The 14,315-nt window shown below is 41.0% G+C and overlaps 1 long non-coding RNA gene across 2 annotated transcripts; it reads left to right on the top strand.

Moving 5' to 3' along the window:
* Window positions 1-9,161: 9,161 nt before the first annotated feature.
* LOC123181055 (uncharacterized) lies at window positions 9,162-12,533 on the top strand. Of its 2 annotated transcripts, none has more exons than XR_006491474.1 (5): window positions 9,162-9,457; window positions 10,402-10,760; window positions 11,473-11,723; window positions 11,803-11,983; window positions 12,107-12,435. It is a non-coding gene; the product is annotated as an uncharacterized lncRNA (long non-coding RNA). The 2 variants fall into 2 exon arrangements; XR_006491475.1 differs by having other exon boundaries at window positions 9,169-9,792; window positions 12,107-12,533.
* Window positions 12,534-14,315: the final 1,782 nt, after the last annotated feature.

Genomic DNA, 14,315 nt, shown 5'->3' on the forward strand with positions numbered 1-14,315 from the left:
GAAAACCCTATTCGCCACTCTCTGCGGCGAATTGTCGGGATTTCACACAGGGGAAATACGCGAGCAACCAGACATGGGCCGGACCACCTCAGTGCGGCCAACGGTTTTGGGAACCTTCTACAAGGTTTCCCAAACCAGGTTTTTTCCTGTGCTGTTTCCTTTCGGGTTTTTTCGGTTTTCTTTCGTGTCTTTTCTTTTTCCTTTTTCGTTTATTCTTTTTTTTGCTTCTTTTTCTGTTTCTACTTTTCTTTTCTTTTTATCTTACTTTCTTCTTTCAATTTTTTCACTTTTTTTTTTCAAAATATGTGCACAATTTTTAAAAAAAAAATCACATTTTATAAAATTTGTTCCCCATTTCACAAAATGTTCCTATTTTCAGTTTTTGCTTGGAAATGGAAGAAATGTTCAAAATGCAACAAAAAAAAAATTCCAAAAGTTGTTCACTTATGCTAAAAAAAATTAAAAAATTTGATTTTTTATAATTTGATAATTTTTGTTCAACATTTGAGAAAAAAATTTGTTTTCAAATTTGTTTACAATTTCATAAAATGTTCAAGAATATCGAAAACTGTTCCCGTTTTAAAATTTTGTTCACAACTTAAAAACATGTTCATATTTTTGAAATTTGTTCACAAATTAAGAAAATGTTCAGGAATTTCAATAATTATTCTTGTTTTCCAAGTTTGTTCATGTTTTTAAAATTTGTTCACAAATTCACCATATGTTTGGCGTATTTCATTTTTTATAAAGGGAATTTCAAAAAATGTTCCTACATTCAAAAATGTTTGCATTTTCAAAATTGTTTGGGAATTTAAAAAAACGTTCCTTGTTTGTTTGAAAATGTTCACGTTTTCAAATTTTGTTCAGAAATTTCAAAAATTGTTCGCTTCTTTTCTAAAAAAATTCAAAACAACGTTCATGAATTTCTGAACATTTTTGTTTTTTGTTTTCTTTTTCATTTTCTGTTTTTCTTTTTCAAGTTTATTTTTCCTTTCGAAGTTTTTTGAAAATTTCAAATATCATTCAGAATTTCGAAAAATGTTATCATTTTGAAATTTATCCACAAATTCCAAAAATGTTTGTGGTTTGAAAATTTTGTTCACAATTTCGAAAAATGTTCTCGTTTTCAAAATTTATTCACCAATTAAAAAATTGTTCGTGGAGTTTCAAATAATGTTTAGGCTTTCAAAATTTGTTCAGAATTTAAAAAATGTTCCCTTTCTCAAAAAAATTGTTCACAAATTCAAAATACCTTTGTGGTTTCTAATTTTTGTTTGTCTTTTTTGAAAAATGTTTGAAATTCATTTTTTTTTTGTGTTTTTAAAAAAGTTCACGTTTTTAAAAGAAAGATTTGGAGCTTCTATAAAAAAACTCTACCTTGCCTTGTTCGTGTCGTTATAGTACACGGTCCGGTCACTACAGTACATGTTTGATCTGCCCCTCCCCATAGTGCTTTTAGTATTTTGCGGTGTATAACAATCACCACCGTGTCATCAGCTCGAGTGGCCAGCGAGGCATTTAGTACCCAGAGGTCGCGGGATCGATCCCCCACGGGCACATAGGACCTCTCATCCAACCCAGCCACCAGCAGCAGCAGCCTCTTGGGCTCTCGGCCTCGAGCACGGGCTCGTCCACAGGGACGCATGGTGTACGGCACCGCGGCCACATGCTGGCCTCTCTTCGGTGCTGCTGCCACCGCGTTGTTCTCCTTTCGCTCCCCACCCAGCCCTAATCTTCATATTTTTACTGCAAAAAACAAAGGTTGTTAAAATAATAGTCCCACCTCGCTCCTTTGCATCCAAACTAATCGATTTATATACACCGGTGGCCTTGCAACATCAGAAGTCAGGAAGCAGAGGACAGGAACAAAACGAAGAAATTAACCCCATATAAGGGGGAAAGATGGGAGCAATTGGAAAAAGCTCAACTGGCAACAGCCACGGGACGGATCTGTTTCTGCCAAGTTCATGTTTAAAGAGAAAAGTGAGGCACGCTTCAATTAATTCTTCTGACATAATAACCTTCCTCGGTCCAGTCGTTGCAGATTTGCAACGATCTGGTTTTTTTTAAGAGAAATGAAAATTATCTAGATTTATCTAGATTACGGCATGCAACCGTTCGGATGTTGTTTTGATGGATAGACTAATTTCTCCTGTTACAACGCACGGGCATACGTGCTAGTAATCTTTCCTTAATTTTTAATAATAAAGCACGGATTGACTTTGTCGGGTTCATCGTCACAATACGCTTTCTTCTCATGTCTCTAATACGCTTTTACGATTTGTATAGACAAAATCATAATATAAACGAGGTGGTACTGATTTACATGATTGGGTCGAAATAACGCTTCGCGCGTTCTATTGGGCCTGGAGCTGCAGAATTGGGTCTTGGGCCTTGGGCTAAACAACAAGAGAACGCACGAGCTTAGCCTTCAAAGAACAACGCACTGCCTGAACGCACAGGGACGCACGGCGTACGGCGCAGCCGCCACGCGCTGCCGATCTTCATCTCCGACTTCTCTCCTGTGCCGTCCCCGCCGCTACCTTGTTCTCCTTCCCCTCCCCACCCAGCCCCAATCTTCCCCGGCACCACCCTCAGCCTCCTCCACGTCCAACCTCCCTCCGGCGGCCGTGTCAGTTTTGGATCGGATCCGTGCAGGAGACCTACTCCAACACGTAGCCATGGGTGTCCGACCTGGACTCCACATAGAATTCGCTGGTATAAGACGAAAGCCTCGATTAGAAATCCAACTAAATTGCATTGCAAGTCTGGAAGTTTGGAACTGTCCAATGTCGCCTCCGCCACTTTGCCGGAAAACCACCCAATGTCGCCTCTGTCGACTTCGCCGGAAGACAATCCGCTGTCCAACAATGTTCCACAGTTTGCTGAAACTTCGTCAGCCGGTTCTCCACTTGAGGTATATAGCCAAGGAGGATCAAAATCATGGTCTTTGGTTTTCTGCAACATGTTCATTGCTTCAAATATGTCTATGGTCTTATTTTACTACTGGTTGTGAATGTGGTGCATAACACTCTGATGTTGAAAACGTGGATCAGGTCCTGTAGTATAAGTATAGCACATATAATGGTTATAGGATGGAAACTTTGTATTATTTTGCCGTCGTCTTTCGTTTCTGAAACTAGCTGCAGCAAGTAGCAATCTGAATTGATGCAAGCAAATAATTAATGCCTTGATTAGAAAAGACAAGGTCAAGCTCGCTGATGTCTTCCATGGGAGCTGAGCAGGTAGCAAGCAGCATGGGTGGCATCATTGGCACGAGCGACACGCGTCTGCTAGCCACATCGGTTCATTGCTTTGCGGCTGGAAGTACATTCGCGACCAGCGTTAGTGCATGTGGCTACTTGCAGCCCTGCCGCCGTCTGCGCTTACTATACAGCGGTGCTCTTCCTCCGCTGTCGCGTGCTGCCGCTCCAGCTCTGCATAACTCCTTCCTCTCCACTTCAATATATGAGATGTCCGAACCTGTGGTAACCTGCTCCTTTTGCCCTTCCATGACGTGAGATCAAAATATTGTTGTTTTCTCTAGTGACTGCAGTTCGGGTCAAGCCAAAGAGGGGCTAATCTCTAACAATCTTTAGCAAGAACTCGATCCACTCATCTGGTCTAACTTCCACCGCTGAAATTCTGCATCCACATCTTTTGAAAGCCCTTGCTGAATTTGTATGGTAAGAGTGCTTCCTCGTGTTATATCCATTCCATTGAGTACTAAATAAATTATTTTCCGGCTAATTCAATATAATTTAATTAGGAGGGCAAGTAATTATGGGTGATAACTACTTAGTTTATTTTTGTACTCTTAGAGTCCTGTAGTATTTTGTAATTGGGCTGAGATTTGTTGTCTGAATCTAGATTTTTATTCTTAGAGTTTCTCTCCGTGAACACCATATGTCGTCCGCCCATACTCCACACTTCGCCGGAACTCCGTCTGTCGGTTCTCCACTTGAGGTATGTATGAAGCTAACCTTGGAATTTCCGGATAGTCGTCTACACGCCCATGTTTTGTTTGCACCAGGTCAAGTCATACTCCTTTAGTACGGGTGTTTTTTACTTTTTTGCTCGGAGGCTTAGCGATGTAATATGACGATGTTCTTCAGTCAGCACTACTACAGCATGCTCCTCCCTTTACTTACTTGTATCTGTAGGGTGCCCAGTAGTTTGTTCTACTACAGAAAGTGTTTTCCTCAGTTGCGGAAATGTAAGCTTGGGTACCAATTTTACACCAAATTTGTGTCGAACTATCGATAGTGAATGTCTAAACTTGAATGCTAGACATACTTATGGTTAATAGATCTTGTTGTTCTCAAGACTCAACTATGGATGTCGAAATGTAGATACTGGATGTCTAAACTTGAGTGCTAGACCTACTTATGGTTAATAAATCCTGTTGTTCTCAAGACATAACTATAGATGAACAATTTTGCAAACTTTGTCTGTTGGCATAGACTCAAGCAAGCACCTCTTTGAGTTGTACTTGCCAGATTTAGGAGTTATTTAATCCTCTTTGGTTCTATTGATGCACATGAATTTGGATATATGATTATTGGTTCATGTTTGATCTATGATATACACGTGAATAGGTCGAGAAGGTGGAGCTACAATTAAGCACCTATTGTACTTGGTCGGTATATGACATATTCTCTATTACGTGAGTCAACACCCACTGCAGAGCATAGGGCTTGAACGTGGGTAGCAGGCTGGGTGCACGCCCACGCATACACCTATAGCAAACTCGACGACCCATTTCTCAACTAATCATAATTCATAATGACATGACCTCTTCGAAGCATGCTATTTGCATAGTATCTTGAACGATGTTACGAAAGATAAAATCATAATTGTAAGAACTAAAGTTTGTTCAGTCTCTTTGTGCAACCAGTCATGCCATGGCTTTTCATAATTAGGTAACTAAATAGATTAATCATTAGGTAAAGATATACTGATATTTATTTGCAATGATTTCATCTTTCTTTTCACCTCCCTGTTCTTCTTGCTGGTGGTTTTGATTTTAATCAAGCAGTCCAAAAGTCTATTGGTAAACAATGTTGTGTTATGTTGCGTTTGTATAGCGGGTCTAATTAACAATTTGGGCTCTAGAAAAATGATAAAAATCATCGTGTTCCAATTCAATTAGAGGCTTATCTGATACCTATCATATTCTTCGTTCGTTATTCAGCTTGTTGTTGTGTGTATGTAGCAAAATCCCAGATGCTATAGCTGAAGCAGCTTTTGTTCGATCTTGCTCTTTTGTCCATTTTCTTCATTTTTATTATGACAACAGCATTGTAGTTTAATTATGGCTGATGTGTACGCCAGAAATAGACGGATCCGGAAATGGTTAATTAGATTAGAATGTAAAATTTTGTCATACCGTCACTATGCTTGTGCTGAAGTTCAATACATAGGGAATCAGCTGAGCTATTATTTGTCTTTCATTAGTTTATTTTTCTTCTTTCCATTGGATGAAGTGTAGATTCTTTTCCTGGTCTTTTGATGGTCTGCTAGAGTGTGTTTTGACAATGCTTTAGGCCATGTTTGCCTGCTCAGTTTTTTAAACCACGGTTTTAAATTCTTTGACGCGTTCGCCATCATGTAATACAATAGTTTCATAAACCGAAGTTCCAGTATCGTGGTATTTTTGGAGTATTTGAAAAAGATCTCAACATCTCTTTTTTCTAAACCAAAACTAGAAAGCTTTGGTATTAGTAACTGAAGTATTCACAGCGCAGGCATTGGAATACTGATGTATTAAATTACTATAGTTTCAAAAAAAATATGTTGTATCTGTTTGGTTATGGCAAGTATCAATGTGAATTTTTTATTCTTGCAGTTGCTACACTGGTATTTTAAGTTATTTTTATTGCAGAAATAATATTCAATTTAGAGACACAGACATAGCAGACGCGACCATGTTGTATCCAAGGTGGCATCCCCACATCATTCAAATTCCTTTTCTCTGTGATGCATAGATGAACTTAATTTGGCAGGTGTAGAGTGGTCGGCAGAGGATATTACTATTGTGGCATGGGTTCACTTCATATATACAAGTGCAGTGTTACCTTTAGAAATTTCATGGAAGTATTTGGTGGTGTTTTCTCACTCCTGATTGTAGTCAATCCTTACGAAGGATGGTGTATGGACCAGGCAGCCTCAACTCAACAAGATTATTTTTTGAAGTTTTAATCATTGCCTTGCGCAGGTGCGGTTCAATGGTAACTCGCCTAAGGATTGACCACATTTGAATACACAGATGACGTGGATCTGTGGGGTCTTTAGCCATGTTTATCAGACTCGCAGCGTGTGATTTTTTTTCTCCTGTTGCAACGCACGGGCCCTTTTGCTAGTAATCTCTCCCTAATAATAATAAAGCACGGATTGACTTTGTCGGATTCACCGTCACAATGCGCTTTCTTCTCATGTCATAATACGCTTTTACGATTTGTATGGACAAAATTGTAATATAAACGAGGTGGTACTAATCTCCTAAGCACGTAATTAATCCAGATTTTCGTCCGAGACGGGCTGCACTATTTTCCACCGGCCCATCTCAGTTGGCAAACGATGCAAAAATAGCGGAGCTACGTGGAGTCGAACTCAGGTCCTCCCGTTCAACGTATAAAGCAGCGACCAGTTGACTTAGCACATGTTTGTGTGTTGTATGTAACAGGGTTCGTCCAATTATGAATAGTCCCACCTCGGCCCTCTACATCCAACCATAACAGTTTTTTAAGGGATAACTATACCAGTTTATATACGTGCAAAACTTGCACATATCCAGAAACTGGCTGCTGGATGATTACCACCTAAGTGGTGAGATAACGGATGTGGGATGTAGGCAGAGATTGACATGGTCTTCACAAGAGACACGAATCGATGCTACATAAAAACCAGGCCAATTAAGACAACGACATACTGCACGTCGGCTGGAAACAAAAGGCCCTCATGATGATGGGGCTGGTCCTCTGATGACCTGATATTCCAAATATTAATAGAGTCTTCAGATATCCTCAATGAATTGCTATGCTGGAATAACAAAGAACTAGAAATTTATTTATTTACTTAGCCAATTACAACGTGCACGTGCCAAATGCCTATACCTTCTGCGGGATACTTTTTTATCCCGTTGCAACGCACGGGCATATTTACTATAAAATATAAATAAACCTCAAATGATTTTTTGAAAATGTTTATAGTTTTTAATTTGGTGTGTAATATTTAAAGTCATGACAAACAAATATTACCTACTAATTTGGGGTGTATGGTATTTTTTTCTCCCGATGCAACGCACGGGCTCTTTTGCTATCTATCCCTAATAATAAAGCACAGATTGACTCCATGGGTTCACCGTCACAATACGCTTCTTCTCGTGAATTTACGCTTTCAGTTTTTTTCACCTATATTATTTTCTACATCCGAGATGGTACTATTCATGTGATAAAGATCCGTCCGTAATTTTCGTCGGTCCGTCTCAAAGACCTTCGTGCGTCCGTTTCTCTTGGGCCTAAAAAAATTCTTCCTCGATGTCTCGGAATCGGGGTCAGACCGAGGCAAAAAGTGCAGGAGTACATAATCGAACAGGCAACATCCTGTTGAGGAGTTAACGCCACGACCAACCGAGCCAGGTTATGCTATGTGTTAAAAGGAAGGCCACCTCGCCTGTCAAATAATACCACATCGCCCCCTTAAGTCTGATCCACCCACTTTATATACGTCAATGATTTTCCTGGGAGTTAAGAAGTCATTTTGGGAATAAGAAAAGAGAGAAAGAAAGAGAGGCTAAGGAAGGAAAGAGAGAGGGGCTAAAGAAGGAAAGATAGGCTGATTTCAGAAATAAGGAAGCAAGGAGAAACAGACGTGATTCACGTTCTATCAGAGGGCTAAGTAAGGAAGGAAAGAGAGGGGCTAAGAAGGGAAAGAGGCTTGTGATTTCAGAAATAAGGAAGCAAATAGAAATAGACGTGATTCATGTTGCGTCAGGGGGGGCTAAGGAAGGAAATGAGAGAGACTTGTGATGATATTAGAAATATAAGGAAGCAAAGAACGTGATTGCCTGCTCTGCATGTGCCGTGTACCCAAGAAAAAGACAACATACATCCGAAAAGCAAACGAACGGCCAATTTTTTTAGAATCTCATAGTGTGTCTCGCTAAAATTAGTTCAGCAAATTATTACGATGTCATTATGCATTGACATCCGATCTACAACTAGGAAAATGTGTGTATGCCATTGCTCTTGCTTCAATGTCATTTTTCTATTTCCTAAATTGCCTCTAGGAAAAACTGGACGCTCTATCAATACATCCACCAATGTTATATTTATGATGCAAAATCTATTCAGTTTCTTTTTTTAATTAACAACGGTGTATATACAATATAAGCTCTCATGCAGGCAAGCGATTTGGATCACAATCTCCCGTCATTGATACCAAGTAACAAAGAAGGAAAATGGATAGAGAACGGTATGCACGGATGACCAATGAAGAAAAACAGAAAAAACTAAAAAAGCGTCGTGAAAACTATCGGCAAAATAAAATAAAAACTAAGATTCAACCCAGTTGCGAAATAAAACACAAGGGATGAAGAAATATTCAAACATGGAGCCAACACAAAAGAAAAAATGCTCACAAAAAAGGCAGAAATATGCAAAAATGCAGCAGATTTTTTATTTTATGTTTTGGTACTTTAAATTTTGTTATCTTTTGTATGTCTTTTTATTCCTATGCTTGAGTTTATTTTTTTTCATCACAATCAGAGATGACCGCCTTTAACCAAACCAGCAAATTGTAAAACGCATAAGTTTACTAGCGGTTTGTAAAGATTGGTTGGCTGAAAATAAAATTCTCCTTCATGTTATTCCTCAACACACATTCCCATATGCATGGATATTGAGTATAGGGGCGTGCGTTTTCTTCCGTTGCAACGCACGGGCATGTTTGCTAGTAATAATAATAATAATAATAATAATATATATATATATATATATATATATATATATATATAATAATAAAGCACGGGTTGAATCCGCTGGGTTCACCGTCATGGCAATATTTTAAAAAAGTCCCTGCCCTTTTGATTATTAAACCCGCAGTCTTTTTTAAGTGAATCTGAGAAAACGCTTCGTTTTAAAAACAGACACCCTGTCGTTTGGAGTATTCAACCCGCGACCCTGGTGACAAAGGAAACGATTCGAGCTAAAGGACCACAACTTCGTCAACGCCCAGCCACCCCAAATCCCCTCCTATCGACCACAGCGCCGCCACCGACGTCGGCCGTCTGGCCCATCCACGCCGATCCCGCCGTGCTCCTCTTCTCCGCAAATGCCGCCGTAAGCCTTCGCATCTGCGGAGCCACCCTTTGGCTCAAAGGTGTACACCCATGCCACAGAGGCCGGATCGGGCAGCAGGAACTCGAGGAGGACGACAACACCAAGATCTCGGGGAGGTGAGCTCGAGGGCATGACCCATCTCCTCCATGCCCCAACCCTCGAACTCCGGCGCCTCAACTCCCACACCGTCTGCGAGTCAAATCCCTGCGTGCCGCCGACGAAAACTCCCCCTGCATCTCGCGCTGCCACGACTAACCACCTGTGCGCTGAACCAACTCGCCGCCGGTAGCGCCCCCCTGTCGACGCGAGTCCCTCGAGCTCCCTCCCGGTCGTGTCCCTCCAGATAGGCAGCAACATCGTCCTCCCGCCGCTGCAGCGGCGCAACGACACGAGGTGTGGAGGGGAAGGGATATACAGGTGGAGGAGGGCGGTGGCGGCAAAGGCGGAGGCGGTATGGTGCCGTTCTCCATGCTTCTTTGAGTGCTTCTCTCTAAATTCGTTGGTGGCCAAATTCTGTACTGATTAAACTATGTCCTTCGGGGTGTTTGATGAAATGTCCAACCACACCAACAACGCGAATTTAGGCCTACATGATGGAATCAACGATGTCGCATGCCCTTTAGTGATCAACCCCGTCCAAATAATTTAGCTATGTGCAGTACTATTGCCAATCATCTGTTTAGATGCTTTTCACATCAAAGGGGTGATTTTATACTAATTTAGTAATTTTCATATGTGGTTCTGATGATGGATAACATAAAGACATGTAGTTCAAATCGCCATCAAGCACATCAGTCCTTTAATGTTAAGCACATCAAATGTGTTAAGTTCCTGCATCAGGTCCAAGCAAGCCACTTCATGACAGGAGTCAGGAGGCTACAAGTCCTTAATAATAGAAAAAAAATACCAGAAACCTTATGTGTTCAATTTTTTAGATCAGAATCCTAGACGCTGGCAGTTTATAAAATATTTCCAGAACCTCTGTTCTTTATATATATTTCTCAAACTAATTCTGCCATCGATTAGCAGTGACATTTCCAAGCTTTGTTTCCATTCTCAGGTCGATGATACCTGAAATTCTTTGGAGTTCTTTCGAATTGAAAGATCAGGAAATAAGCTTGTGGTGACTTTGTGAGGTTTTCGCATTGGACCGTTTGGAACTTCGGATTGGCAGAGAGCTAGAGACCCTGGTGCTCTGAAGGATGTTGAATTTGATAACAGAATTTATTGTTGTTAAATATTATTTGCTTCTTTCATATGGAAAAAGTTAGCGTTGTTGGGAGCTCGATGTTGTAGTGGGCCTTGACAGTGGCAAGTTGGGAGCTGGCGAGGTAGATGTCGTCCTCGACAAGGGCCGTGACCTCATCTCCTTTGGCCCCAAGTCCGACTACCACCACAACCAGACATGCTCCTCCATAGGTAAGGAACTTTTTATACAGATTGCTTCAACACATTTGTGATGACACTTCAGAGCTTAATAAGTTAGTATATGCAAGTTCTGTACTTTGTGGTTGTATCAGCGTAATGAATTTGATGTTCCAGACTGTTGCATGTACCACTCAAACTCACTACATTGATCCTTTTTTGTTTTTCCCCATGGCTCTCGCTCTGTCCTTGCACATATAGTTCAGAGAGTAAACAGGAACACTAGGCCATCACTGAATACACGAGTATGATATCCATATCATTTCCGGTAAAAAGGGGTTGAGATATTTAGCTCCTGTACAATCAGTATGATTTTATATCTATATGTTAACAAATAATTTCAGGCTGAAAAATATCACTAGAACCAGCATGAAAATTTGACCTCTTGGAACATGAAAACAGTGGCTTACTTCAGCAGACAAGCTTAAGAGATGGTTCACAATTAACATCTGAGTTCACAAATATGGCTCCTGATTTCCATCTTAGAGGTTGATGAATACAGATGTTGTTATGTTGATTACATCTGCGTGTGCGCAAAGTGGTCATGGTGAAATAAAAAATAACAGAAACAGAGGGCGCTCTTTTAAAGTGCTCGCAATTGTTTTTTAGTTTGTTATGTCTCCACAATATGGTTGTGTGCATTTCTCGAATACAGAGGCCCTATGATCTTCTTAACTTATCTGAAAAATATTATTCGACATTTCAGGCCTTGGATTACTGTCAGCTACGAGATTAAGTTCGGAGAAAGGGCCATTGCCAGCTTCTGTGTTGGTAGGGCGATTCTTAGGCGCACCAAGATACTGGTCCTGGACGAAGCCACTGCTTCGGTGGACAGTGCAACTGATAACCTGATCCAGAACACACTACAACATCATTTCTCAGGGTCAATTGTCATCACGACTGTGCATCGAATCACCTCGGTCCTTCCTAACGATATAGTCTAGATTCTTGACAATGGTTAGCTATCATCTTACCCCTTCATATCATTACCCATTTATTTTGTGGACTGGTGAACACCGCCAAATAAAAATTGCAGGCCTGGCTGTGGAGTCTGGAGCAACCAAGGTCAGCCAAGTTGCTGGAAGACAAATTTTCTCTGTTCTCAAAGCTTGTGGTGGAATCCATGATGAGGTTGATACACACTTGAGCTAGCATCACAAATGTTATCAAAATGAAATTTTACCTTATCCAAATTGTGGTATGCAAATATTAGAAAGGTACTACGCCTCTCTGATTCATCGGATGTGGTATAGAAGCTGGCATGTAACATGTGAAATTTGTATAGCTAGGCGCACTACCGGGCATTGAAGGATATGCTGGATCTTGACTTATTTCTGCAGGCGGCGGCACACCATGAACTAACTGGAGGAGACAAACTAGATTTGCAGGCTTCTGCAAAGTGCTAGCACCTAGAGTGATGAGGACATCAATACCATTGTTACACCCACAATCCCTACTGTTACATATAATGGACCAATTACTAGAGCTCGCGCACGCCAATTAAATTACCAGGTATTTTCGTTTCTTGGTAATGATTCTAATGTTCATGAGAATATGATGCTGCCTAAATTGGATACTTTTGTTTTGCTTACAAATGAAGGGCCTGGATTGGAGAAGGATGAACATTGGAGCAAGAACAAGCATGGAGTTGATGGCATGCGCAAGGGGAACAAGAACGGAGTTACCAGTGATGATTTCAGGACTTTGAAGCCACCATAAGGAGTGAATGAAGCCTTGGATGAAATATACAAGATGCCACTTCATAAATTTCGTCCAGAGGCTATTCTAGGTGCTGCCTCACCTTATTATTGGGCTTGGCCCATGTAATTTCGAAATACATAAGTATAGGCTGTTTTTAGAGTCCGTATGTGTGGGGAAACAAAAGATAGGATTGGTTTCGGACCCCTTCTTCAAGGGCCATGAAATTCCTCCCTCTTCATCCATATATACAGCCTTTAGGGCACCGTTTAGACTTTGGGTTTTGTTTAGATTAAAAGTTCGCCATAGCTGCAACTTCGCGTACTTCGTTTGTGTTCAACGACCAGACAAAGGCGTCACAGAACCCCACCTTGATCAATAAAGCTTTCATCTTATATTCGCAATATCCAGATTGCAATCTCAGTTTCTTGCTTGTTCTTCGTTTGCTTGCAGGAAATAGACCCTCGTGGTCAGGTTGATCGTGCTCCGGCGTGGTCAATAATCTCTCGGAGTTGGTTTAGCGATTGCTAAGGCGCGACGTCCTCGCACGTTCGTAGTCGGATCGTCAAAGTCGACTTTCATCAAAGCGATATCCATCATCTCATCGAAAGACGGGACACCTTTGCCTTTATCAAGTGGTATCAGATTTCCAGGTTGCTCGGTGAGATTTTATAGTTTTTCGTAGTTTAGATCGAGTCTGTTCTTCATACCTACAGTCCACGAAAAAGCCACAAAAAAAATTAGGGTTAGTTCATCATATCCGAACCAATCTGAGCCTTTGCATAATCTTTTTAGGGTTTTTGCTTTGTTGAATTTGCGGTTGCATCGTCGTGTCAAGTTGCTGGTCTTAGAGTCTAGTCTTTTAGAGTTTCGAGTTCTGGTCATAAGTTGTCACGCCGCCGCCGCACCATCATCATCGCCTTGCCATCTACCACCATTGCTTATCTGCCACCGCTCTGAATCCGTATCCATATACCACCACCAATCCGTATCCATATACCACCACCGATCCGTATCCATATACCACCACCGCTACCATATCCTACCATCATATATCCACCACCAATCCGAGTTCTTTTCATATTCGGTTTGTTTTAGAGATCCATCTATTTCCGTTTCGTGTTTCCTTGCCTGAGTAGGTCTTGAAAAAAAAAACGAGTCTGGAGACTCCCGGGCAGTTTTTAGGCCAAAATTTCGGCAACCAAAAATATTTTTTCCCTATCCTATTTTTAGGTCCCGGGGAGTGTTTTGAGACACTCGCCATCATAGTGATTTTTTGTCGCACTTTTTCGTCGTCGCTGCCCTGATTTCCGAAAAAATAGTCAAAAAAATTTGTGCCCATCCTGTCAGTTTGACCCGGGAAGAGTTTTGAGACACTCGCCATTATAGTGATTTTTCGCAAAAAAGAAAAGAAAAAGAGGAGCGCAAAAAAAAAGAGCGCGAAAAAAAGAGAGCAAAAAAAAAACAATTCCAGAGTGTGCTTTTCCCTTGTTTACATGCAGCGCCGTGATTTTGTTAGTGTTCTAGGCTCGCGTCTCTAGCACGGTCTAGCCTAGGACCAGCACAGTACCGTCGTTGAGCGTTTATTCATCTTTGCATCTCTGAATTGATTATCGCTGACCATTTTTGCTATCATATTATAAGCCTTCCCAGCTCCACATACATCTACATCGTGCGTTTGACTCTCCCTGGTAATCGCTCTATCCAAGCTTTGAGAGTTTTGACTACAACGGTTGCCGATCACCACCTACTGCTGGGTAAGAACTGGTAAGAATTTGAGATTCGCTTGAAGGTTTTGTGACACCACCATCACCACCACTTCCTAGTAGTCTGCAGGATCATATTCTTTTG

The sequence above is a fragment of the Triticum aestivum genome, chromosome 1D, assembly GCF_018294505.1.
Source record: "Triticum aestivum cultivar Chinese Spring chromosome 1D, IWGSC CS RefSeq v2.1, whole genome shotgun sequence".
Taxonomy (NCBI): Eukaryota; Viridiplantae; Streptophyta; class Magnoliopsida; order Poales; family Poaceae; genus Triticum; species Triticum aestivum.